This window comes from Falco peregrinus, chromosome 7 (assembly GCF_023634155.1).
Source record: "Falco peregrinus isolate bFalPer1 chromosome 7, bFalPer1.pri, whole genome shotgun sequence".
Classification (NCBI taxonomy): domain Eukaryota; kingdom Metazoa; phylum Chordata; class Aves; order Falconiformes; family Falconidae; genus Falco; species Falco peregrinus.
Window position 1 is genome coordinate 57,896,195 of NC_073727.1, and position 27,692 is coordinate 57,923,886.

Here is a 27,692-nt window from a genome sequence, read left to right on the forward strand (position 1 = left end):
TAGATTTACATCAGGATTAAATTCCAGTACGTATCTAGCAACCTATGAATATTGTCATTGCAAGTTTTCTATTAATACTGTTAAATGTCTGTGTTTCAAATGCATGAGTTTGTATTTTAAAATGTAAAAAGCACAATCATTTCATGTATTTTAAGTCTGGCATGTGACTGAATGCCTTGGTGAATCAGAGCTCAGTTATTTTATCTTCTTTACACATAGTTTATTGTGTTTGGGTCTTGGAGAAATGTTCGACTTACAGGATTTTATGATAAAAAAAATGCATGGAAATTTTTGTGAAGACACCTGTTTGTTTATTTCTTTTTTTTTAACAGAGGAAAAAACCCTAAAGGCTTGTCCTTTGAGGTATAAGGATCTTATCTGAGAGACAAAGCACCTTTTATGCCCAGGAGAGTGGAGGGGAAGGGAGAGGCTGGGACTCCCAAAACGCTGTGGCTTCTCACTGCTCTCAGGGAGTAGGAGACTTGTCAGAGCCCAGTATGATCAGAGCATGTGTGGTGATCTCCAGCATCCTGCACCAAGGAAGCAAGATTAGCTCCACAATATCATTCCAGCTATTCTCCATTATGTGGTAAACATTGGTGAGGAAAAGGGAAGCTAAAACCCATAGTGCACTTCATCTCTGCCTTGAAATCCTGTACAAACATTTCATTTAGCCTGTATTTTGGCTCTGTAAAATAAACAAATCCGGACTGGAGAAATGTCAGTTAAGTGACTTTTAGTGCTTTTAGTGGGCTTCACATGGGAGACATTGGATTTGTATTGATTTACACCAGCTGATGAGCTGGCACAGTGTGTATTCTCTGCAGCTTTTGTAAGATAATTAATGAATAATTAAAAATTGCAGTGCTTTATATGGTGGTTGTGTCTCACAGAGGGAATGACTGCCATGACTATGTTGAGAGAGAAGTTTCAAAGGCTCTTTGCTTTGATTGCAAAGTCTGAAATGCTCCTTGGAAGAAATCCAAACAAAGTGTGGCAACTTCTGGTCAGATTCCCACCCAACTCCAGTATTTCAGATCTGAAACCTTTCAAAATCTTTATGTGTCAAGGCGATTAATATTCCCTCATCAGCTTTTCAAGATGACATATGTAATGTCATCAGCACCAGGCATCCTCCTCCTCTCAGTTGCTGCTTTTCTATTTAACTTTTCCAGTGCAGGCTACAGTCCACGTGCTGAACTCTATTTGGGATAGTAAAAGCCTTACCTTGTTTAGATGGCTTGTTCTCTTTTTTTCCTAGCAGGATGAATGGAGAATTTTGGACAGAGCATATCCCTGGCCTTAGGCTGACCTCACCAAGGGACCAGCTGTAAGACACTCTGCAATTGCCGTGAGCAGATTTTGACACGCAATTGAGGATCCCCAGAATTCTGCCTTCACCCCCAGAATTCACGCTCTGGCATAAATGATTTCTGACAGCAATTGTAATGCAAGTGCAGTGTAATGATGGCAAGAGATGCCAGTTTGAGAGATTTGGAGAGCTGCAGCCTGTGAACCTCATTCTTCTCTTTCATGAGGACACAAAGCAGAAATTTGATCTCATCCCTATCTGCAACATCTGCATACACAGATTTCTCCCCAAGCTGGAGAGATCTGCTCTAGAGTCAGCCAGATAGTTTTCAAGCAGGGTAAATATAGCCTTTGGAGGAAGTTTTCCTGTGTAGGGAAGCCAAGGTTGCCTCTTTACAACTGGTTTCCACAGTTCAAACACCAGTTTTCTCTGTTACATAAATTATTTTACTAGAACACTTTAATAACCAGTAATATTTTATTAAGTGAATCATGCAGCTGACAGAAGGTTTTTGTGCTAAAGAAGTATACAGCTGTAAGGTTGAAGGGAATATCAATGAGTGATACTTTCTGAAACTCTCCCTTCTGGATTCTCTCTGTCATCCCTCCAAAACTGGGCAAGGGATTTAAGATGCAGCCTTGTCGATTTTGAGAAGGGCTGATTAAATACTCGATTTATTTTATGGAACAATCCTTTTAATATAGCCCAGAACAAGAATTTTTTTCTTCTGCAAAACACCACATTTGACTCATGAGTTTGAGATCTGCGGTAATTCCGAGATCTTCCCTGCTGAACTGTTGCCCAGCCACAATTATTCTCTACTTCATATCTGCATTTCAGTTCTTCCAAACTGGAATTTCTCTCACCTTACAAAAGCCACTCAAAAGCTAAGCTTTCTGTCTATGCAGTTGCCTGGGCTTCATCCAGTTGCAATGCAGAGACACAGGCATCTCTAGAGAGCAATTCACCCCAACTGTCCGAGATGCCTGGATTTCACATGAACTATTGCAACTTGTCCTTCAAGAATTTCATCCTGTTTGGACTGTTTCTTCTCCCGAGATCACACTGAAATCTGAGCTTGTAGCCTAAGTGCTTGTCAACCTTTTCACCTTGGTGTCATACATGTAGGATAAAAATCCCATTTATAGTACCTGTCTTTAAGTGGTCCCCTTTACTGATAGGTATGCTTAGAGTAGGGTTTCCAATTAGCTGTATAAAATGTTCTGGGTCTTTTACCTAAACTCCACTTCCCCTAGTTCAATTATAAGAAGTAGTGCCTGTGTCAGGACATCTTACAGGGACTGTTTCTGCAATGCCTATAACCAGGAGGCTGGCAATCATGTCTGAAAAGGAAATTTGGTGACCTTGATATGATACACAATACACAATGATACTACAGAATAATCCTTTTAATATCTTAATTGTTTTCTTTATGTATTTGGATTATTTTAAATGATGACTGAAAATTAGGCTCCTGTGTCTTCTAACTCCTTTTAAAGTATGGTGAGATTGACTTTTCTGAGATTCATACAGTCATCCATGAATCCTCAAAAATAATCGTGACTGGTTCAGGTTGTTCAAGCTAAGTTCTTAGTAGTGTACTTGATGTTATGCAACTTCTTTCATTCTTAAAACATACTATTCCCATTTCTGATGTTACATTTAAAAATAAAATTAAGCATCTGAATAATTAATTATGTGATTAACGTTGATGTAATTAAAAATTATTGCAAACAGTGAAACAGCTAACAGTCTTATTACACCTTCTTTGTAGCATTTTCTTCTTGCTAAGGAGTGACTCTCCTGTCTTCCTCTGACTTCTAATGTAGAGCTGGATTTTGTTCTTGTTTCTTGTATATACTTGCTGTAACTTTTCTAGTTTTATCCATGTGCTTTTTCTTTCCATCCTTAGTTGCTTTTCCTGGATCTCAGTTTTTTATGATTCCTTTTCAACTTTCACATCCTTAAGGAGTTCCTAATGGAGTCATATCAGCCTTTCACCTTCCGAACTCCCCCCTTTCAGGTTGTCTCATTTAGAAACTCCTCCTCTCTTGTCTTTGTTTTCCTGTTCCTTTTCCTGAAAAGATCTTTCAGTTCCTTGAGTTTTGTGTAACCCATGATCCATATTGTGCCTATTAAAGAAAACTATGATTTCTGATCTGATCTGCTCAGTTATAACCTACGCTAATCTCTCCTTTTCTGCCACCTTTTGCTTTCTGAAGTAACAAGTTGTCCCCAAGTACACTGCAGATATAAATCCCAATCCCAACTGACAGTCAAATAAAGTCACACTGATCTCCAGCAGATCCTACTCTTTGAATACCTTCAGAAGTTTGCCATCAGAAAGTATCATTCACCTCTTCCTTCTTACTACATACTTATAGAATGTTGCAGTGTTGACATCCCCCTTTTCTGTTGCCCTTCTTTTCACCAAGAAATACAGGAGGCATTCAGTTCTGTTTCCTCCCTTCTCCTGGATTTCAGAGCAAATATATTTGCTTGTTCTTTGTGTACAAAGGGATTTCTCTCATTTTTAGATCCTTTTTTTTTTCCCCAAAAAACTTTTGTACCAGTATTCAGATCCTGCAATTTAGCATACTATTTCTTGTGATGTATCTTTGCAATGTCATTTCCTGTTAGAAAGCTTCAAGGGGTCACTTGATTTTATTCTTCTCAAGGAGTATCCTGCAAACACAAAACATGTCTGGGACCAGCTTTTAATTTCTTTGAGAACTACTCAGTTCACTATATAAGAAAAACAGAGCTGCCACTTTGTCTAGGAAGAAGACAGTGTATGTCTCTCTTTTTATAAAGTATAACCTCGGTTATACCTTTTTGCTGATCTACATGTTTCCCACTGCACATAGTATGTACTCAGTGCTAGTTGTCTCTTTACATTACTCTAGAGCTAGTTGCTTGGTGCCTACAGCATAAAATAAGGCAGATTTAAAATAGAATGTAGAATTTTATAAGCACCATAGAAACTCAAGGCTATTTCATTATAAAACTTATTTTTCTGGTTTTATTTCAGTTATAGTAGGGGATGTCCCACTGCTAATTTTCCTTCCGTAACTTTCATTCTGGATTCTATCCTCATGTCCACTGAATTATTATTAGAAGATATAAAGTCTTCACATTATACACAATATTTTAAAAAAACCCAACTGTGGAATACTGCATGCTTTGTAAAACCTTTTTTTTGCCTGTTGCAATGGTGAACAGTTGTAAAAAAGGTTAGTTTTACATGCGCATTTCTGCAGAAATAAATCAGTCACTAGAGAATCATTCTCTTGGAAGCCAAACAGTGTGGGTGAGTAAAGAGGTTTGGGAGTAGGGATAATCAGCCATGGCTACATCTGCACAGCAAGGACCAACAATAGCCTATCCCAGAGCATTGCATAATACAACAAAAGTCTCCCCCTTAACCTTGAATCTGTCTTTGTTTGAGTGAAGTCCATATTTAGTTCATTGCTCCCAAACACAGAAGTGTTAGTTTTAGGGGGGGAAAAACCCAAAACAAACAACTAAAAAAGTCAAGCTGAGTCCAGCTGACCTCTTTCTTGTTTCCCCTCACACTCAAATTTATTTTTTAAAAAAGTTCAGCATGTACAAACAACTCATATGTGAAAGAAATCTGGACATGAGTAGATAAGGGATGCAGCATGACCTTTGCGGCCATTTAAACTTCCATTGTGCTTCCCATAAGACCAGACTTCAGCTACAACATGACAATTAAATAATGAATTATGAAATATCCCCTGCCTCTGCTGGAATACTCCCTCTCTTCTCTAGGCTACTCCTGTGAGTATTGGTCAGACAACACTGAATATCCACGAGAAACTTTGCCAGGATTTCTGACATTGGAGCACAGATTTTATTTTCTGCTGTGCTAAACAATTTGTTTGCTGACTATTTATGAGTCTCTTGTCCTGTTCTCTGCTTCACCTTCGTGCCTTTCTCCAGGGATGCAAATGGAATAGAGATTGGGGAGTTTCTTGAAGAAGTGCACCCCTCTTTGCCAGCTGCCATGGCTGATGTCACCAATTCCCATCTTTTCTGTCTTCACAGAATATGTCCACAGGGCTGAAGGAGTCTTGAGTTGTCTTGTACTCTTGTTAAAGCAAGTTGGGTAGACTATTACATAGTCAACTGTTCTGATGCAGAACACATGTTAGGGCTGCTGTATTTCTTGCCTGACCAAAATATTTTTTGTAGGACCAGAGGCATAGCCTTTAGTCACATCCTTTCATCTCACATTTTGTTCTCAACCCAGAGATCTGGTCCTACCCTTCAAAAAGGATTTCTGCATTTATGCCAGAGGGCAGCAACTCTGTGTTGTACTGAGCATCTTTGACCTCTACTAAAGCCAAGTAAAGCCAGACTGTAAATAAGAAATATGTCAGAAGAAAATGAAAGTTGTTATTTTGGTTTGTTTTTCTATTATGGGTATTATCACCATAGTAAAGAGAAGGCAACATCCATGGGGATTTTCCTTGTACATAAAGTGAATTAATAAATGAGATAAATATACTGACCTGTGGTGAATACAATGATGACATGTACTGGAAAATTATCAAGCTCTGGAGGTTCAGTCTGTATCAATTCCTAGCTCAAATGGTGGCTTTGAGGTCCAATAGATGTAATATCCTATATGTACATATCCAGTAGGATATCCATATATAGGATAATTGTTCATATGTAGGATATAACATCCTTTGGGTGGATCACACATATATGCCTATGTATTTAAATCCTCTTTCCTGATTTAAAAAGAGAGGATTGCTTTGACTGGGTATCTGGAATGCAGCAGTCTGGGACATTAAAATACAACAGAGAGAGCAGACCCCTGAAAGCCACATTATTATTGAATGCTTTAGCCAAGCCTGATACCTAGAAAGGAACATTTGCTTAATTTTCCTGCAGGAAAAAGTTAAAAATCTTTGAAATAATTCAAAAAGCCACAAAAATTTGAAATTGAGGCTGCTTATTATAGTACCATTTTTATTTGATTAAACTTTATTTTAACTAGAAACTGCATTTCTAAAAATAAATGAGGACCTAGAATTTGGTTTTGTTTTTTCTGTTTTTTTTTTTCTTTTTTTTTCCAAACATACATTCTCCTTTCTTTGCCAAATCACATATAACAGCTGCAGACTTTATAACATTATATAAATGTTCAGTCTGGCTATAAAAGCTTAAACATAAAATTCCAGTACATACAACAACTGGTATAAAGAACAACAAAATTGAAATGACTAAAGGCTGTTCATTTAATCTGTCTTTTTTAATTGAAAGCTTCATCAGGCAACAGAAAGAATCTGTTTTCCTTGCAAGGTGCTGCAGTGGTGGTAGTAGTTCTGGAGAAAAAGTACAATGCAGAATTCCCTCTGGAGATATCTGGCTTGAGAAGAAGACAAAACTATAATTTTACTTTAGCTCATGGCTCCCCCTTAAGTAGGTTGGGAGTTAGGGAATTCTGTAAGAAAAGAAAACCTGGAGAACATTTACTGTTTTGTTCCAGCTCTGCAGTCCCACCGGACCCAGCTCTGTGCCAACATCATAACAGATAAGACAGTGGAAAGAGAGAGCCAAGAGTGAATAAGCTCATAGCTCGGGGATACTGCACTAGAGAAGATACATTTTGCAACACGCACTGCTCTGCCCTTTTTGCATCTATGCTACGTTTAACAGCACATGATCTGTTTTCAAGATAGTTGCCTTCTGGAAGTCGTTCTCACAGCCTGGTCCTGGGAGGTGTTAAGTGCCTTGAACTTCCACTGACGTCAGTGGGGGCCAAGCCTGCGGCACCTGGGATGGGGCCCACTGCCCTCCCCGCTCACCATCCCAGCTGCTCCAATGACATCTAGACACTTCCAGGAGCTGGCCCATACTTTACATCCCACGTACCTGCCTCTAAATGTTGGTGCTCTCTGCTTATGGTTGCAAACATTTCTGCATCACAGCTGCTGAGTCCTGCAAATGTTACTTATCTGTGGCTCCAGCAAATGCTATTTATCTGTGGCTCCCATAAAAATCCAAACGGTGGTATTTAGATGAAGTTGCTGGGCTTGCTGGAGTCTCCCATGGACAAGCCATTGCATGTGCCATCTGTGCTGTCCGTCTGGTGCAGCTAGGGGATGAAACAGACCTTTTATGCTGCCTGTACCAATTGCTAAAGTAACTGAAGGATGACACTCATTTTGAATGCTTCCTTCATGTCTTGCTGCCTGCTCTCCCTTCAGTGTCACCATGTTTCTTGTTTCTCCTCTGTCCCTAAGCCTTGTGCTTAGGGCTTGAAGCTGCTTGAAACCTTAAAAGAGTGGAGATGACATTGGTAACATTTGTTGGGAAGGTGAAAAGCAGTTTCTCCATGTGAAGGTCCAAATAGGCAAAGATGCCTCCGAGAGAGGGAACAAGTTTCCAGCACTTTCTGGGAAAGTGAAAATTTTGCTGGATAGCCAAGGCCCAATTTTGCTTTTACATAACAGTCTGAAACCTTTCTTGTTCTAGCATGTTACTGATAGCACATCTGAATGTAACTTTTCAAAATGCCTGGTTGAGAGTCAGGCGCTCACCTCAATGAGGGTGAGGGACTGTCAGAAAAGACAGAGCAGGAGGAGGGGAGGGAAGAAGGCGTGGGAGGACATTCACTTTAGCAGAGGAGTGAGTGTGTCACTGTGTTAAAGGCTCCAATTGCACTGCCCAGGTGCTGCCAAAGTGTCAGAGGCAGGAAGAGTTATGTGAGGCTGAGCCCAGAGGAGTTCTGTTCAGGAGCTGAGGCATGAACCTCCCTGTGCAACCAGTACAGGGGGAATTTTAGTCTCTGGTGAAACTATTCCTATCTGCTCTTATTCCTGACTGGTCGTGTTGAGCTACACCCCTGTCTGAAAAGCTGTTAAACCCTCGGCAGCCCAGGGGTGGCAGGAAATGGAGCTGCTCTGTTTTCTTGGTCCTTGCTTGTGTCTCCTGTCTGGTGATTTCCAGCTAGGCTCAGTAGCAAAAGTCATGGAAATTGCATGTCCCTGAATGCCTCCAAGCTTGGACACTAAGCTGGAAGTGGTACAACAAGGAAGGTATAATCATGACTTCCTCAGTAGCCAGTCCTAGCTACAGAAGGAAAGGCTCAGAACCGTTGCCACAGCATCCTGGAAGGTGAAAGTTTTTTCAACTGTTAATTATTCAGCTTTTCCAGGCTAGTGTTATGCTTCTCTTCTTTGGCGTGCTCCCCAAAGAAAGTCCTGTTTGTTTAAAAATATTGCTTATGAGTGGGGAAGCATTGCTCTTTCTCAAGTATCCAGATGGTGCAGTTTAGGTTATGTCAACCAGATGCAAAGATTCCAGGACCAGCAAAGATCCAAGTAGTGAATCCACATGTTCCAGCCCATTGGCTGAATGGGGACTTATAAGCTGGAGTCTGGAAGTACTTTAATCACGTTCACTTGGGGCTGCATTTGAGCTATTTAATCTCTCTGCTAGACCTGCACTGCTTAGGTACAGTACTGCACAAGCAGGAGTATGCTGCACCTGGAGCAAAAACAGTTTATGTCTGGTCGGTAGGGTGTCTTTTCACTACTCACCTGATGCTGGCATGAATAGAACAAGTTGGGTCTACATACTTCTGCTACTGCCCTTCATTTCCTAGGTTTCTGGGGAAGCAGTTGGACCTGTAGATATTAAAGATTTCTTTTGTGGATACCCTGGTTATTGCTTATAGACTGGTTGTTGTTTGGGGTTTTTTTTTTGTCCAATAGCAGTCTTACAGAAATCTTAAGGTCTCTTCTACATCCCACTTCTCCCCTTTCTTCTCTACTCTTTCTTCACTACTCTACTAGGTGTTTAGTAACTTCCTTCATATCATGTTCTAACTCTTTCCACGTTTCCCTTCAAATATCCTTTCCTCCTCCCCTCCCTCACAAATTAATGAATTTTGATACTGACAATGATAGTGCTTGCATATGGGCTTCTTTTCTAGTTAGTGTAAGGAAACTGGCACTTTTAGCTTGTGATTCATCACACCTACCTTTAGTTGTTTGTATTAGGATGAGAATAGTTTTGTCCTAGAATTATTTACATTTGCTTAGGTGAATCCCAACACTATTGCCTAATTCTACCTCCTTTGCCTTCACTCTGACTCTGCATTTCTGGCTACCAATTCTTCCATCTCTCTCACTACTGCATAACCTTCCGAAGGTATCTTGCTCAAATTCCACCTGCTCTTCAGACCTTCTCTCTAGTCTACCAATAGCCCACTGTTCATTCTTACTCCATTTTCCTCTGCACTTACCTCTTCATATAACTTCTCTATTAACTTCTGCAACACAGGTTCCTTTCTAAACACACTCCTGACTACCCTGATTCAGGAGGTCTGACTACAGTCCAGAGCCCTTCCCTACCCTTTTCTGCTCTTTAAACTCTCCATTCTTCAAAGCTTTTTCCATGGGGAACTCTTGAACATCTGAACTGTTTTAAAACTTTCTTCAACTTGTTGAAGGCTGCTGTTGATGGCCTCCCTTAATACATGCTTCTCCTTGTCTTCCATCACTCTCCTTTTGGTTCTCTTCTACTTTTGTAGCTCTTGTTCTCTAGTCTCCTCATTTCTCCTGAAACTCTTCAGAAGGCATTGTCAAATTCTTACCTTCCTCTTGCTCTTTTCCTTTCTGCTTTCATTTTGAGATATCATTTCACCCCAGAGATGCAGCAAAATGCTATTGTTAGGGCTTTCAAAGTCATCTCCATGTTGAGGCTCCATGTCCTATGATTCCATCTGTCATCTCATTTACCTCTACAGTCTTAGTCAGGGGGTTGGCTTTCACCTCAAGCACAACCTGCTGTTTCATACTTCACTTCTTTGCCACTGACAGCAATTCACATCCCTTTCTGCCACTCAGGTCTCTCCTCCATGCTTCAGCTGAACATTTCTTCTTCCTCCACACTTACCAATTGTACTCCACAGTTTCTGTATTAACAGGGCACTGTGTTAATGAGGTATACTAGCTGTCATGATGAAGTGTGTCAGTTCACTGATGAAGTAGAATACATAATATATGAAAAGATGATAGCAGCCAAATGCAGTAACACAGATCCCAAAAGTTGTATGTGGTACCTATGGAGGGAAACAGCTTCCTCAGTGCTGAACACACCCATGCAAAAGGATGCAATTTGTTAATTAACTTATATCTGTTAAGAAACTTTCATATTTTTACAGAGTTAGAGCCTATGCTATGCTGCATATATCATAGACCTAGATGTTCACAGCAATGTTTACACTGAATGCGTCATTGAAACAGATCCTGAATTTCAGTTAGAGTTTTGGAGTCTGTAATTTTTTAAGGATTTGTCATATGAACCTGCTGACAACTTTAGCTGCTATTCTTCAGCATCCCTCAGCAAAACCCATGTGGAATTTCCTGGGGTGGTATGCATCACATACCCCTTTCTGCTTAAGACTGAAGTCTGTGGCAGGCAGTACAGATGCAAGTTTCTTAAACTAATGGCAAAAGAATCCATATACAATTCACAGTCTGAAGCCCCAAAGCATATAGGTCTAAAATAGTGCTGCTTTACTTCAAAAAGAAACAGGTTTATGCTCCAAAGTTGCTCCAGTCCTAGACAAAACTAAATGTTTTTTCCAGTCATTCACTTGTCCCTTTGTTTAGTTATTCATGGGGTTTTCTTTCCTTCCTGTGCTGTTGTCTCTCTCCAGAACTGAGCTCAGTGATACTTTGTTCATTTTAAAAGCATGAACTATCTGTTTTGCTGACATATGATGACCAAGCGGGCACATTTAACTAGAACTCAAATCTCAGGACAGTTTTGAATGTAACATGTTTTGATTATTATTATCAGCACACTCAGTTCTCCAAAAGTGGGAGTGGGAGGAGGAAAATGATCTCATGATCTTCAAATGGATCCCAGCATATCCGTACTCCATGGTCCTCTGTGGCCCCCACTTGCACAATAACATGTCCTGCAGCACCATTGGGTGTAAAACCTCTCAGAACATCAGATAAGTTTATATTCAGGTTCCTGATTTGAACAAAGATTCAAGGAGCTCTTATTTTATCTGCACTTTTTTTCACCCAGCCTTGAAATAACACTGGGATTTGTTTTGCTTGAGAAGGAGAAAATACTTAACATGTGTGTGACTCAGAAGAAAACCTGTTTATTTTCTGCAATAAATAAACAATGAATCATTGGTGGTTTACTACATTTATTTCACTGCACATGAGATGTGTTGTGCAGTTAAATTTGGTAAGTCTTACTACCTCAAGGCCTGATTCTGCAACCCTTCTTGCACTGGCGCCTGTAGAGAAGTCATCTGTGGAGAAGAAGTCTGAAGTGCTAGGGAGCCAAAAGCCAGCAGGTTCATTCCTATGCCATAGGACAAGGATGCTGAATTTGTCCCTCTGGGAAGAACAACTCCCAATTAACAGTGCAATCCAGCAGCTTCAAGAAAGGGCCGGCTGGAAATAAGAATATATTTCAGAAACTGGAATAAGCTAACATCCTGGTGCTCCTCCCGAAGGGAGAGCAGACTGGGAAAGCCTATACGTTTTAGGACACAGTAATCCAGTTGTAATTAGTTAGTCTCAGCAAGGCTCTCTGGCCATCCTTCAGTGTGGCAGCTGCACAGGGCTACCCTGGATCACCATGAGCCACCTATTCCTCCTTCTGGGGTCACACCTGTGGCTGTTAACTTTAGATGCTTCCTCTTCATTTTAAGGCTGTTTAAAGTGCTTGTACTTTGATATACTGTAGGGAACAGGCCTATATTGGCAAAAGATGGACCAGATGACTTCATAGTCCCTTTCTATCACAGATTCCTGCAATTTCTTCTCTGTATTTTGCTGTTAAACCTGCCAGTGCCCAACTGTGTGATACAAGTAGCAGCTCACAACTCAGTCAGTAATATAGGCTTGACACTTATATAGCATATACTAGAAAATCTCTGAGCCTTTTCTTTTCTAACTAATGGAAAAAAAAAATAAGAGTAGTCTGTTTGGAAAAAAAAAATACCGTTTCTGTTTTGATATATTGGCAGATATTAAAATCTTCCAGTAGGCAGGAATCCTGGTGTACAGATTTGGTGAATGACTTATATTGTTCTTAGGCAATGGACAAGTGAATTTGGATGAACAAAGACTCAAACCATGTTGTGATTCATCCCTTGAAATGAAACTCAGAGCATTCAGGATAATGCAATCTATCTATTTTTTACACTTTTTACTTATTTGATGACTATTGAGGCCCAAACCGTTGAAAGAACAGCTTTAATAATTCTGACACTATATTTACTTAAAAAGGAAACTTCATCAGAAACATTATTGCAGACAAGTCAGGATCAGAATTCATGCTGTGGGGTGTTTAACCTAATGAAATCGATGACTTTTGGATTCAGCTGTTACTTCAGTAATGAGAATGATGAAGCTGATGAAGGATAAACCCAGTAGAACATTTTTTCAAGCAAACTGATAAATGGAAAAGAGATTTTATACTGTTAAAATAATGATAATAAAGAGGATAAAAATCATTGGTATCTGGTTGCTAATCATTATGCCATATGCTAGCAACCCTTCAGAGTTTATATATTTGCTTCAAAATGTTTTACCTGGATAAATGTATTTAAAGGTTTAACGCATAAGATTTAGTGCCCTACAAATCTTCACAGCAGCTGACAGCTTCCTTGCAGTTCGAAGGGATGAGCTTGGAAGATGGAAAATAAAGGTCTCCCTAGGGAGAGCAGATGGGGTGAGAATGATGAGGGAAAGGGATTTATCATGAGATGATTTGAGCTGAGATTTAGAGTGAAAATTACCAAACAAGATAGGGACTTATAGATGTCACTTCTACAAACCAGGACAATCAATAAGGACTTAAACACCAGATTCCAGTAAGAAAGAAGAAAAAACTGATGTCTTGGCTATAGAAAAGTGCTCTGGAATTTAACTTGCTTTACCATACATACAATGTAGTTCGTTTGGGAAGTGTGTGAGGGGCTGGATGGGAGGAGGTAAGGAAGTGCAATGTTTTGAGAAACCTGAAAAGGTATGAGTGCAAGCTCTGTGTCTTTCAGAAAACCTCATCAGAAGAGGAGCTGAAACACAAACCACTCCTTGGGCCACTTTCTGATCTTTCCTTAGGGCTGTATTTTGGGCTCAGAGAACATCTCCATATATGCGAGCAATCAAGTAGTTACAGCTACAGCGCTGGCTTCTCTCCTGGTTAATCACGCCCCTTACCCCCAGCTCTTGCCCTACAGTGAAGTCATTATGCTAAACCTCTGACATCCCAATAACTTCCACAGCAACAGAGCATGACAGCCTAAACACAAGATTAGGTGCTTAAGCAGAGCCTGTGTAAAAGAGGAGATGGAGTTGTGAGGGCAGAGGCTGTCAGCTGGCCGCACACAGCACACCTGCCTACCCCGCTCCGGTGAGGGAAGAGCAAAGCCGCAGCAGTAAAAGCTGGCGAACCGAGAGCCAAGCTGGTGATTCAGTTTGTGGCACTCCAGGGAGGCGTTGCTGGAGCCCTGTTATCCTTCACCACTGAAGGCAATTTTTGTCTGGTTTCCTTCTGCCAAAGCACTGCATACTTGAGCTGTCTGTGCTATCCCTCGGTAGGCTAGGCTTAAGCACTGACAAAAACAGCACCATAGCTAAGCAGGACTCTAATGCTTCCTGTGCTCAATGCGCTTCAGCCAAATTCATGGTTCCTTGTAATCTAAGATGGTCGAACAGTAATTTAGACCTCCTTGAACTCACATTCCCTTATGCAGCTAGATTTCCTGAAGATAAAGCCCTGTTGACATGGGAAAGTTTTACCAGTTATATAGACAAAGCTAAGCTGTTGTGTAACCACACCCTGAATAACTTTAAGCGCGTGGAGACTCCTCCGAGTGTAAAAGTGACCTTTTCAGTTTAGCGTATACCTCTTCTTGCGCTAAAGCAGAAAATTTGCATTGGCATTGTATTAAAGGAGTACCCCTACTATCTGAGCATGGACACCTTCACTGAATTGGTAAAGTGAGAAGCCCGGATGCCCCAAAAAGTCTCTGAGGGCAGGTGGGTGAATTTGGAAGGTGTCTGAAAGTTTCAAAGCTATGAGTCTAACCACTGTTGTCAAACCAGTGTGCTGTGAATTTATCACCATTGTTTACTACAGTTTGCCTTTTTCATCAGTCATGTAATTAGTTTCTCTAGGCTAATGTAAACAGAAAATAGGCAGCATATCAAATAGGTAGTCCGTCTTTTCTAACCTGAACTCGCTAAATGTTAGTATCAACTTAGTCTTAACTGATATCCCAGACCCCAAGAAGACCCCAATATCCCCAGAGGACAACCAGTGCTGTTGCAAGGGTAGATTTTCTTAAAGGGAGTTGAAAGCATATCCTTGACACAGTGTCCCTGTCCAGTATTATGTCTTTTCACAAGGAGTGGAGGTCAACTACTGAAAGAATAAAATCTGCCAGATTTTTTAAAATGTTGACAAAAATACGTATTCTCTTCTGGCTGAACTCTTGGAAATTCATGATGTCTTTTGGCTAAGAAGTTTAGAAAGAATATTTTGTTAAAGGCAGATCAAAATTCAGTCTGAAGCCACTTAAGTGGTTAAAGTTTAATAATTTTCTGAGCTAGTGAAAACACTTCTTCTGGGGAAATTGCTGGACAGATTTAATGATAGTTGGTACTATTGATGGTTGATAATGTAAATTCTTGGGTTTTTTTCAGAAAATTCCAGAAATTATTTCTGTGGTTTATATAGACATAGATGCTCTCATTGTTCAGATACAGCTCTAATCCACCTGGAATCCCTGAGTTTCTGGCCTCTGTCATGCCTTGTGATGGTCTTGGTAAATAGTCCACTGATTAGTGGTGTTTTTGTTGGACTTGATTTCATGGATTGCTTCTTTTTTATTGTGTTATACAGGCAGCTCAGTGGGAGTCTGCAGCTTAATTAGTTTCCCTGTCTTGATCAGAAATCAAGGTTAGATACAGTTAGCCTAACTTAGACATTTAACTTATTCCTATATTTTATGAATCTGATGAAGTAGCTCTCCCAAAGTTAACTGTGCCACTTGCCTTTGTAGTCAACAGAAGAGGACAGGTGACTTTGAAGGTTTCCAGAAGAAAGATGAAGTGGTCAGACCCTTCTCCTTGCAGCTCGTCAAGGACACCTGTGTTTCTCCTTCTGACTGTAAAGGAAGTTTAAACACTTAACCCAGTGTCACTAGGTACCTAGAATTGCGGTGCCAAGTGAGTGCTTGAATGAAGCCAATACAATTCTGTTTCAGATTTATGGATTTTAAGACTGTATGAATGAATATATATGCACGTATATATATATCTCTACACTTATATATTTATGTATGCCTTTATCCGTGCTAGCATGCTTCTTCCGAGATCTTTTTATTTATAAATATCAAAAGTTTATATGGAAACCTGCCAGGTAACACTGGCTTTTAGATTTCTGATTTCCATTTTGACACAGTTCACAAATGCTATGCCTCCCAGAAGCACTAGCGCTCTTAACTTATTAAGTTCACTGATCTTGGCCTCACTGTGTCTGGTTTGCATTCTTTTTTAGCCATCAGAAATTTACTGCCAAAAAGTAGCACACTTTAAACTGCACAAGTTACAGAAGCAACAGTAGATGATTCATTGGTTGAGCTTTAACTTGAGTACTCGGTAAGAAAATACCCTGCACGGATCTTTGTGGTAAGGGCAGCAGATGCAATGTTTTCCTTTTGTGTGCAATTACTGATTGTAAATTGTAGCTTTCAAGTCTTGACTGCACTGTAAAGAGGTGTGTCTCCACCATTGTCCATGTACGGTAAAGATGTACTGTAAAATCCACGTTTTATATTTAAACCACCCCTTTTGCCTTCCAGTGAGCAGAAGCCAAGAAAAATAGCTGTGAATATTTCATAAAGCCAAATGTTTTGTGTGCAACTTTTTCTGAAATTAAACTGCTACCTAAACTGGGTAGCAAATATTAGTTCTAGCCAGCTATGGAAGGAAAACTAACTTGATTTCATCTTTTAAGCTCACCACAACACTTTAAATGGTTCCTTCTGTCATTTGGAGTGGAAAAAAAACATTTTAAGCTAGCATATATTTATTCCAAAGCACTAAAAAATCAAAACTTATGAAAAAATAAAGAGAAGCTGTTCACAAAATGTAAACATGCAGTATATATTTCACATGTTTTTCTGTCAAGACCCAAAACCTGAATCCCCCTGGCTAATTTTGGTAATTAAATATCCTATGACATTCTTCATCTGATAGTGTCAGACTTGTGTATTCTGGCAGAAACCTAAATGCTGAACTCTTCCTAGTGTAAGAGGACACGTCTCAAACTTCATTTTGGTTCCCAATTTAACCAAGCACTAGTTATGTGTTTGGTTTTAAAGCATATAAATGGACCCATTGAAACTGATGTGCTGTGAGGGTTACACACTAGACAAATGACCAGATCTGACTTTGACTGTGGTGGTGCAACTTGACAGAAGCTAATGGTATTTCCCATATGTAACTGAGGGCAGAATTTGGTCCTGGTCCCGTGCTTGTCATAACTTACCATACTGAGCTGAATGTTAAAGGTTTTGTACAAGGAACTTCATGCAGGGCTCTGATGATTAATGGGATCTGGATGCAGAAATTCCTGTGGGCTACAACTGAAAATTCATTCCTCTGTTTTGATGGCTGTTCCTTTTGATATAGGACTTTGATACCACATTGTGCCGACAACTGTGGAATAGTCTGGCTACTTATATTTATCACTTTGAACTTCTGGAGGCTTGTGAAACTGTTATGGAAGCTAGGCACTGTGCACTGCACGCAATTCCAGAGTGCCCAGAAGCTTAAAACTGCTGTTTACCCCTTCCCTTGAATTTTGACAGGTCCTGAGAGATGATTTTTAGGCTTCTGTAGAGAGTATTACTAAAATCGAATGGAAGGTAACAAATGGAAGGTAAAAATTCTGTTTATGTACATACCAGTACAGCTGTGTGAGACAATTAATATTTTCCATTGATAACTTACAGAAAAACATAACCGTGACCCATTACGTTGGGGAAGGTAAACCCCAGCTAGTTCTGCTTCTCATATGGGATGTTTTACTAACGAAAGCATGGTATTATCCCAATGAGAGATTTGAATCTATTCCAGACATTATGAGCTGCTAATTTGCTGTCAGAACAACCCCAAAGGCTTTCCTACAGATTGGGCTGGCAGCAAGAAGGGCATGAGCTGAAAATCTTAATTAGATGAAGGCCATTTCTAGCTGCCACTTTTTCTCCATCTTTTACCTTTAAAACATTTCTTTTAAAATTCTGAGGTGTATTTCTCCAGTGCAGGACACTCTTGCTATAAAGTAGGTCTGAGTATTGCTTAGCGTGCCCTATGGAGTGGTCCACCTGAGCTGGAAGAGTGATATCAAGAAATTTGGTTTTTGATCCTTGAACTCTGAGATTACATCTATAATTCCACTGGTGAACCAACCACATGTGAACATTTAGCACTGTGTGAGCAAAGGGGAGGGAAGGATGGCAGACTGGGTATGGTGTGACTACAGCTTCTTGCAGATGGCACTGTTTGCATGGCACGGATATTACCTGCATGTCTTGCTTCAGCAATTTTTTTTTTCTAGACAGTAGGGTGTGTTGGAAAGGTAATACCTTGCATCCTTGTGGAACAGCAACAAAATGCTGCAGAGTGTTCTGGTCACCTCCACTTTCTGCTACTACAGAGAAGATGGGAATGAGGAAGGATGAAGAAGGAGGCATTTGCAGATACAAGCCTCATCTAGGTGCCTGTTACAAAGCCCATGAGTGGGCACACTAAGCAAAAGTAAACCATGATTTGTGCCAATGTGGCTTAACAGAAGGAAGCTGCTCTGGTGCATTTTGCAAACTACTGGTTTTTTTGATTGTCCGTGCTGCACATCTTCATCAACACAACTACTGAGTGCTGAACTCAGATGCAGACCAGCCTCTCCAATCTCTGGTCTAGCAGTCTTGAATGGAAGGGTCAGGGAAGTGAGTATGGGTGAAATGGAGAAATCTGTTGTCTTCCCATAAAATTTAGAGCTTGTCAATACCAAAAGAGAAGCAATATTGCAAAACATGGCAGGAGGGCAACCCAAGTGAAAAATCAGCACAGGACTGCCAGCTGAATTGAGGTCTTTTAACTTTGTGAGCCAGTTTCTCTTCTCATAGGGTGAAAATCTGGACCAGCTCTACTGACTCTAGTGAGGTATTTCAGGATTTATATCTTCTGAGTGGAGCTGAATTTGTCCCTCTCTTGTGCAGACTGGAGTTATACTGTCACTCCACAAACTCCAGTATTTTTAGCAGCAGTTGTCACATCTAATCAAACACAACATATAGCAGCATGAAGTGAGAGAAGTGCATGGTTCAGGAGTTTTAAAGCCAAAATTCCAAACATTTTATTCAATCTCTATAGTGACAGACAAGTAAAGAAGTTTGTGTATATATATATGTATTTAAGATTTATTTACTGGTATTTTTATGCTGCTACTAGCATTCCACTTTTGAAATCTCTAGCAGACACCTCCTATCCTCAGATTAGTTCATGAAAAAAACCCCCGCCAAAACCTAAACCAAAAACCCAAACCCTCAACAATGGTATATGTTATCTTTAAAGTGAACCATTTACAACGTTGATTCAAAGACTAACTACATTCATTTAGCAAAACAGCAGAGATAATATTATGTAATCTATTTTCCAGTGCAAATTCCAAGTCATAAATGCTCACAAGTTTTTATAAAGAATCTAGGACTCAAGAGCTGATCATATAAATTAGCTGATAAAAGCATTAGAAAAAGAGATAACAATAGTAGTTCATAAGCAGAACCATGTGTACACATAGGGAAACAAATTTTTTTCAGTAGGCTATTCTTTATTGCCTATTCATTACTGATTATTCACTCATCTTTATCTTTTAATTCCCCATATCAAATCTTTTCAATTCATTATCAGCTATGGAGACTGGCTGACATGTTTGCCTAGTCCAATCTGGCATGAGGCAATATCACAGTTTGAGGTATTTCATGGAAAAAATGAACTATCCAGAATGTATTGTCAGTTATTCAAATGATACAAAGTCAGTAATCTTGAAGAACCAATTTTAAGGTGTTGGTGCATTCTGTTTTCCACAGTTTTAAGGAAAAGTCTTGGAATAAAGCAAGAGGTATCAAAGAGGTGAATTAATTGAGAATCCTAAATTCTCAGTGAGCATCTTGAAAAAAGCAATAAATACAGCCTCCTGTACTCATCAATTTACTGCAGGACTATTTGGAAATCTCTCTTTAGAGTTCAGCTGCTGTTGTGAGACTGATTTGTCAAGAAGTTTTAAGTCTGTATCACAAAGAGAGGCATGGGAGAGGCAGCTGAGACCATGGCATCATCATCCAGTTGTTCTTTGAGAAAAAGCTCAAGTTTTGCAGTTCCTAAAGTGAAGAGGCAAGTATCTGTGAAAGGAGACTGAAAATGAGACTGGCGTGAGGTTTCAAATTAATAGTTAATTCTTTAAAAACTAATTATAGTTGGAGACATTCAGGAAGGCAAATTTCAAAGTTGCACCTATTTTTTTCTTGGGGTGTTTCAAAGATATCAAGGTTTCCAGTTGCTTCTTATGCATCTTTCTACAATGGCTGTATATGTGCAGTTGCAGCTTTTCTGTGCATACCACCCCCACCTTTACATGGTCCTGCTGGTATTTCTAACTGAGGTTGTACAGCCTGACTCACTCCACACATGTTAAAAGGACTCATGCTGCTGACTTCAGTGGCTTTTCGAGAAGCCTTGAGGAACCAAATGAATTCTGCCTTTTCTCATTTCATTTCATACTGGTGCTTGAATGGTAGAAATATGGAACAAGCCAAGTCTATTTAGCTCCACATTTTCTGAGTTTAAATGAGGTGGATGTGCATGCTTTAGCATGTGTTTGAATATCAACAACTTGAAAACAGGCAATCTCTATGGGAAAATATGAACCCTCATAGAAAAAGGAAAAGCTTTTGCTGTAAAATTTTACCTGATAGTTCATTTTTTAAATCCTTTAAACATCACGGAAATACTAAAAGTTTACTGGTAGGAGTGAGGGGAAGGACTGCCGCAGCGGTACCTTGTTTCCGCACTAAATCTGATTTGGGAGAAAAAAGCGTGGAGGACAGTGGGTGAAACATGGCATGTGTGTTATTAGAGAAATGCAGGATCCGAGAAAAATAACTTCCAAGAGGATTTATTTGGCTGTGTGTCAGGCTGGGGAATATTTCTCTTGAAGTGAGCCAGATCACTGTGAGAAGAACAGGGGCTGACTTGATGGTCCCAGTGACAGCTAGCTTGGTGGCAGAGCAGAAAGAGTTCTGCCATTCTTTTGCCCCTTTCCCACACCAAGTGAGAAGCCACCAGCCTCCAGGGAAGCCTCAGACCATCTCAGGGTGAATTCAGTGATTCAGGGTGCTGACAATGTGTAGGCTTCGCTAAGTATTCATCTGGGTTTCACCTATGAAAGCACACAGATGTTTACACGAGGCACATGCACGTGCTGTGTCCCTTCCCATGCATCTTGCACCTCCCTCTCCCCAGGACACATGTGGTACCCTCTCTTTTAAGAGTGGATGATCTGGCCCAAGTCCTCTCCCACCTAAAACTCCAGTTTCTCATGGCAGCCCTGGCAGACAGCCCCCTCCCCATCGGCTCCTCTCACCTCCCACCTGGACATTCCAGTTCTGGCCCGCTCCAGAATTTGTTCCCTCTCTGCCCTCTCGTTTACCTCCACTGCTTTTCCAAAGCACACTCCTGTGATGTCTTTGGCTGTCATTTGCTGTCTTAGAGCCTTCAGCACCGGTTGCCATTTTGGAAGTCTTAAGGGTACCTTGTGAACATCCATCCATCCCGCTGGATACTCCTCCTGGAGCAGTAGCATTTCTAACTGTGCTCTGCCTTTTGAATCCCGTCTCACTGGGCTCTCTGTGGAGACCCTGCTTCTTTCCTGGCCCATCTTTCCACAACGTTTCTAACAAGATCATTGTTAATATATTGGGTAATTTATTTTCCTTCCGTATTTCAAGTTGTCTTCCCCCCATATATCACTCATAGACAAGTCTGTCAGATCTCTTTGGATGTCCTGCTATCTGAGATCAGTGTTGTACAGCATGGCCTGTAATGCATGAAATCGGAGCAAGCTGTACGCTTATGCCGTGTGGCATGGCTAATCATTCTCAAATGCTATCATCAGTTATCTTGGAGGAGTTAAAAAAAAAAAAGACTCAAGGAGCCTGTGGCTGATTTAATCTTTAAAATCAGGAGAGACTTTGCAGTGATTAAAGAGCCATTTCCTGACTACATATTGATATGAGTTGCTTCCAAGTCAAATATGAGGGAGACTGACAGGCATTCAGTCTTGGTCTGATTGGCAGGTCCCAGCCCCATGAACAGCGATCTCTTTCCTGCTCTTGTTTAAAGGCGTTCTGGGGTGGTCTGTTTAATACATAGCCATCTCAAATGATGGCTGTGGTATTTTCTATTGTAATTGACAAAACTGCACACTTTAATTTTCAGCATCCATAAGGACAGGTGGAAAGTTTTATTCAGAAACTGAAGGCTTCATGTTGTTTTCCAATAGCTTCCAGAAGCCAGTCACTTTGGGAGCAATTCTGTGTTCTGAGAAATGCCAGAAAAAAATGTGTGCTGAAGTATTTCTCCAATATTACCGCAGAGCACCGTGTCCTTTTTAACATAAATCAGTGAAGAAAAGCATTGCAAGCATGAACAACAACAGTGTGTGGGACACTGATCTTTGCAATCTGCAAAGCACCTTTAGAAGCCCTTGATCAGCACAGGGGCTACAGCACAGGGACGATGCTCAGGAAAAGGAGGGTTAATCCAGTATTTTTACTGGGCTATTGGGTGATCATGGCTTTGTCATTTCACCCCTCCAAAGATTAATTTTCCTCATTTGTGAAACAGAGACTGTGATAGGGACCTTCTTCATAAAGGGTTTCAGGATCTTCTTCAAGTTTATGAAAGATATCTTGCAATATGGTGCCCAGAGTAACAGGGAACAACACTCGGTGATTCAGCGCTCTCTTCCAGTTCTGCATTCCTGAGGCTGTAAAAAGGTCTGTGTGAACTCAATGTTTTTGTTCAGGATGGCCTGGATTATGAGTTTACAACAGATAATCATGTGCAAACGGTCTTCCATTTTTAGATTCCCCTCCCTTCAGAGGCTGCCTCACTGCACTGACATAGTTTTCCTGGTAACTTCAGTGTGGCTGCAGGCAGAGACAGAGTACTTGCAGCTCTGGGAGACTCAGTGCTGAAACATCCTCGGCTGCAATTGTTCACACAGTCCTGTGCTTTCCTCAGGAATCAAGTCACTCCTACTCCCATCCCTGTATCCCATATCCTTTCCCTTTGGCAGTCCCAAGCCTATCCTAACAAATCACTAAATTCACAAAAATATCCAGCATACTCAGGCAAAACAGCATTAGAGATCTAGTCTGGGTTTTTTGTTTTTTTTTTTTTTGCTGTGGTTTTTTTTTTTTTTTTTTTTTTTTTTTCTTCCATCTTGGCCAGATCTGATACCAGAGACAAAAAGGAATTTTGCTGTCCGGATCATCCTCTTCCAGTTATTTACATTTTGTTTTATTGCTAACAGCTAATCAATTGAAATAAAAACAAATACTCTCTAACCTCAAAAGTGAATAGTTTGTATATACTTTTTTACATGAAAGATAACTGATAGCTATAATCCCAGGCAAACAAAAGTGTGCTGCAAAGAACAAAAAATGTACAAAGACATGACAGAGAAAAGGGTTGAGGGATTCAGGAAGGCAAAAAGGGCTTCAGGGAGTCATGCTATTTGCAAAGCAAAATTGCCGTTTCTGTAAACGATTATTTAATTGTTGATATGAATTTAGCCTGGTGATAAAATTTTTTCCTGGCTCTGACAGACATTCTCTAGTGGAAAGAAATAAATCTGGTGAGTTTGAATTATGCGCAATTGGATCACTGATTTGCTCTAACTTCAATGTTGGTTGGATGTCATTGTACTTTCTGTTATACTTCTATATATGAAAGTGCAACTTGAAAAGTATTAAAACTGATTAAATGTGACATCTCTCAACATTACGCTAACATAAAAGGCAATTCCAAACTGGGACACACCTCTTGCGTGCCTTGCTGTTCTCACAGAGGTTGGAAAATGTGCTCTTGTCTCAGGAAAGGTCTTTTGCTACCTACAACTAATAACAGTATGTCACAAACTGTAATTTGACTGAGTGTAGGACAAAACTTGAAACACATTCAGCAGACAAAAGTAACCAGAGTCATCATACAGGGAGAAGTTAATGTTGAGCTTTTTTACATGTTTGTGGAAACATCAAATTCTAAAGTTATCAGTAGGCCAAATGCAGAAGGCCAACCTTTGGTTGAAGAGTACGGGTGTACAAAACACGTCAGTATATTTAGGAAGCACCAGTGAAGTGCTGAGTGCCTCTGAACTCCAGTATGCAAGTTGGAGTCAAAGAGTCTAAATCTCTTAATAGAAGATTGGAGTATTTAAAGAGGAAGTATTGTTCACATTCAGCTGGGAGAAGTAGAGCCAGAGGTGGTAGTTCACCCAGCTCGGAGTTGTGATAAACATGAGCATGGAGGTAAGGAACATGTTCCCAGCTTGCCTGGAGCCTGAGGAAGAAATTCCTCTGGTTTCAGTGGGATAGGGCTTATACCTGATCTTCCTTTATTTTCCTTTTCTCAGTCCTAGCCATTAAGGATTTCTTCTTCATTTGGTTCAGCAGATGTTGCTTGCCTTATGCAAGAAGATGTTGTCCTAAAAAAATTTCAGAGGAAAGTTCAGTCTGTGGCTTGTTACTGCCATTATTTATTTTGAATGAGGTCCAAGATTATAAGGCACATGGACAATCAGGCTATGGATAAAATGATTAGGATAGGGCTGACTCAGACCTGTTAGTCTGGCAAGGACTCAGCAGTGTATATTCCAGAAAGTGAACTCCCTAGGAATAATGTGCCTTATCAGAAGCTTTTATAATTCTGTATGAGATGATAGTGGATGGAAATAATCCTACTTGAATCAAAGATGTAATTTTTTCCCCAGTTTTTTGTATCTCCAGAGGTGAGAACTGTAGCAATAGCTAGAAATAATGCTTTTATTTCTAGCCTATCTTATAGTTATGTCCTACATTTCTCTTGCTAGAGGAGCTAAATCAACAGTTCACATTTGTCTAACTGTGTGAGCCTTGGAAAAAATTTGTCACTGCTTTTCCGAATTCCTTCCCAAGACAATGTGTGAAAAGATGTAACAATTTCAATTCCCTAGCTAGTTGTCTTTAAATTCTTTTCAGTTCTTGTCACTTTGACCTTTAGTTCAGAAAAAGAGATAAATTGAAGTTAAAAACTGTAAGAATAATCTGAGTTTATTTGCATGAATTGAACATATAATTCATGCACAAGTATTAACCTGGTAAAGAACAGCTCCTTTTTTTTAGGTATCATTTCAACATGTTAATGGAAGTTGGAGACAGTGTGCAAAAACCCCCCAAATTAATATCAAAACAACTTAATTTCTGTTTATGCAGTTAAGTATTTCCGTTCACTATTGAAAAGGAAGTTCTAAGTCATGAAAAGCAGAAAGAGAAACTGAAAAAACAATTAAGGCTGAATAAGACTACTTTATTATCTATGTCTACCTTCTCTGGGCTGCATCCAGGAACTAAATTATTTGTGGGTTGGTTTTTTTTGGTTTTACATAGACATTTCTTCAACATGCTATATCACAGTTTAATAAAAGAAAAAAAAAAGCAACAAAAACCTACCATGCTTTGTTGCCAGAAGGATTTAATACTGAGATAGCTATCATGAAGGGAAAACAATAACAAAGCATTGCATTTATTTAATTTACTAGGACATTCAGGTTTGCCTTGAGTTCCTCGTAAAAATATGCACAAGGAGTGTTTTGCCTAAAAATGTCTAAAGAGAAAAAGATTTTAAAAAAAAAATCACTGTGGTGGAAATAGTCTTTGTGTTACTTCAGCTATGAGGACATTTCATCACATTTTTAAGAGACATTTTTGCTGAAACTTTAAAACAATTATCTATTTTCTTATTCTGAGAATAAAATTCTCTTCAATTCTACAAAAATAATTTTAAAGACTACTGAATATCAGATAATGTGCCTATTAAGTGTTCAGCGAATAAAAAACATTCAGTATTTAGGAAAAGAATCTAGAAAAACAACCTGAAATCTGCATGGGAAAAGGAGTTTGTCCTTAACTTTCCAAAGTACACAAGCACAAACTGTGAATTTTTAATGAAATCACTATCTGATTCATAAGCATCTGCTACAATATATTTGAAGGGGAAAATTAAGTTCGACAGTAAAAACCCCCCACCCCTTCCCTGATTATTTAATGTGCACTGAATGAATAAATTACAAAGAAGTATATGGCTCCTATGTTAATGGGAATGTCATATACCCTTATCAGAATATTGTGGTTAAAGGAGTAGAGCCGTATTCTCTCCTTCTTTGCCCTGAGGACTTTTCTACTCAAAACCAGATGGACATTAGAAAGAAGCACTTGAGCAAAAAGGATATACGAGTTTCAAGGAGTGCTTCACAAGAGGAAAGGTCTGCTCCCAGAGGGAAACCCTGTGTCCTGAGCAGAGAAGCTGGTGGATGACAGGGAGCCATCCCTCTGGGCACCCCTCGGCTGGTCCAGCTGAGCATCCTGCCCTGAGCCGGCTGTGCTGCATCCAGCACGCTTACACTGCCTGGAATCTCACAGGAAAGCAGAGCAACAAACTTTCTGTCATAAAAGAGCTCTAATATGAAAAAAGTGACAGTGGCAGAGAACAGCTTCAGCAAGTTATTGCTGAAAGCAGAGGAGTTGAAAGGATTTTGGGGCTCTTCCCAGTTTTACTGTTTAACATAATATGGACATTTTAGCGTACTTGAGAGTTCGTATTGCTGCATAAAGGGCTAAAGCCTCTCCCTTAAAGCTGACCCAGCACAACTTTGAGCACATGCTTGAACGTGAAATAAAAAGAATCAATGGAGAGAGGCTGAGAGAGCCGCGACTGTTCGGTTTGGAGAAGACCGGCTCAGCAGGGATCTTATCAATGTGTATAAATACCTGATGGGGGGGGGGGGGGGGGAATAATGAGAGGTGTAGCAGGTTCTTAGCAGTGCCTGGTGAGAGGATGAATGTGTACATCTTGAAATACAAGAAACTGCTTAAACAGAAGACAACATTTTTTTACTCTGAGGGTGGTCAAACACTGGAACAGGTTGCCCAACATAACTGTGGAATCTCCATCCTTGGAGAATTTCAAAAGGTGTCTGGACATGGCTCTGGACAACCTGATCTATTTGACCATGCTTTGAGCAGGGGGGCTGGACTAGATCTCCAGAAGTCTCATCCATACACAGACATTCTGGGAGTCTGTGATTCTTTGCAATAGTGGAGGACTGTGTTTCAGTGGAAATTTTCCCAAAACTTCCAGTCAGAAAAGAACATGAGCGGAGAGGCACCCTGAGGCTTAAGTGTCCTCACCTTCAGAGATGATCCTCAGACCACCCCTCAGCATTGGCCCATGCTCAGTTTCACAAGTCAGTCATTATCAAAGTTTGCTTTTCCAAAAATCAGCCTACAAATGAGCTTTGCCGTAGCCAATTTTCTTGCTCTTTTTGCCCCTTCACAGTTTGACAGTCAAAGCTTTACTCAGCAGCTAACAGTCTTTGGCAAGCACTATTTTATCTACAATATGGCCCACAGACTACTTGTCTTGCAGAGATGTACGTTCATCTTTAAAACAGGCATCCAGCTGAATGAGGGACATGCAGTGAGCATTGTGTTAGGGGTCTTCACATGTGCTTATCCCCTTGCTAAACTTAAGCTGTTTTATTTGCCTGCAGGGCTGAAAACCCACTGTAACTCCTGCTTTTTCCCTCCTTTCCAGCTCTTAACTTACAGAAAGCTGCTTACAACGTTAGAATAAAAGCAGAAGTTCAGAGGGCTTTCATGTTGTCGAAGTGAGCTACCACTTAGCTGAACTGTACTTTTTCTTCCAATATGACAGCGACAAATGGTATTTAAAACATTAAAAGTTCTTTGTAGCAGGTTATTCAAAATGCAAGTTTAGTGCTGTTTGACTTGATTTTCCTTGGGTTGCATTGTACCTACAGTAGGAGTATTTCAGGAGAACATTTATCTCTTTGCCACCTTGTAGGAGCAGTCAATCTAAATAAAGCCTATGAATGTAGATTGACCCTAAGAATGAAGAACATTTGCAATGTCAATTTGTCTGTGTGAATACAAAAAAAAACTCTGAAAAAA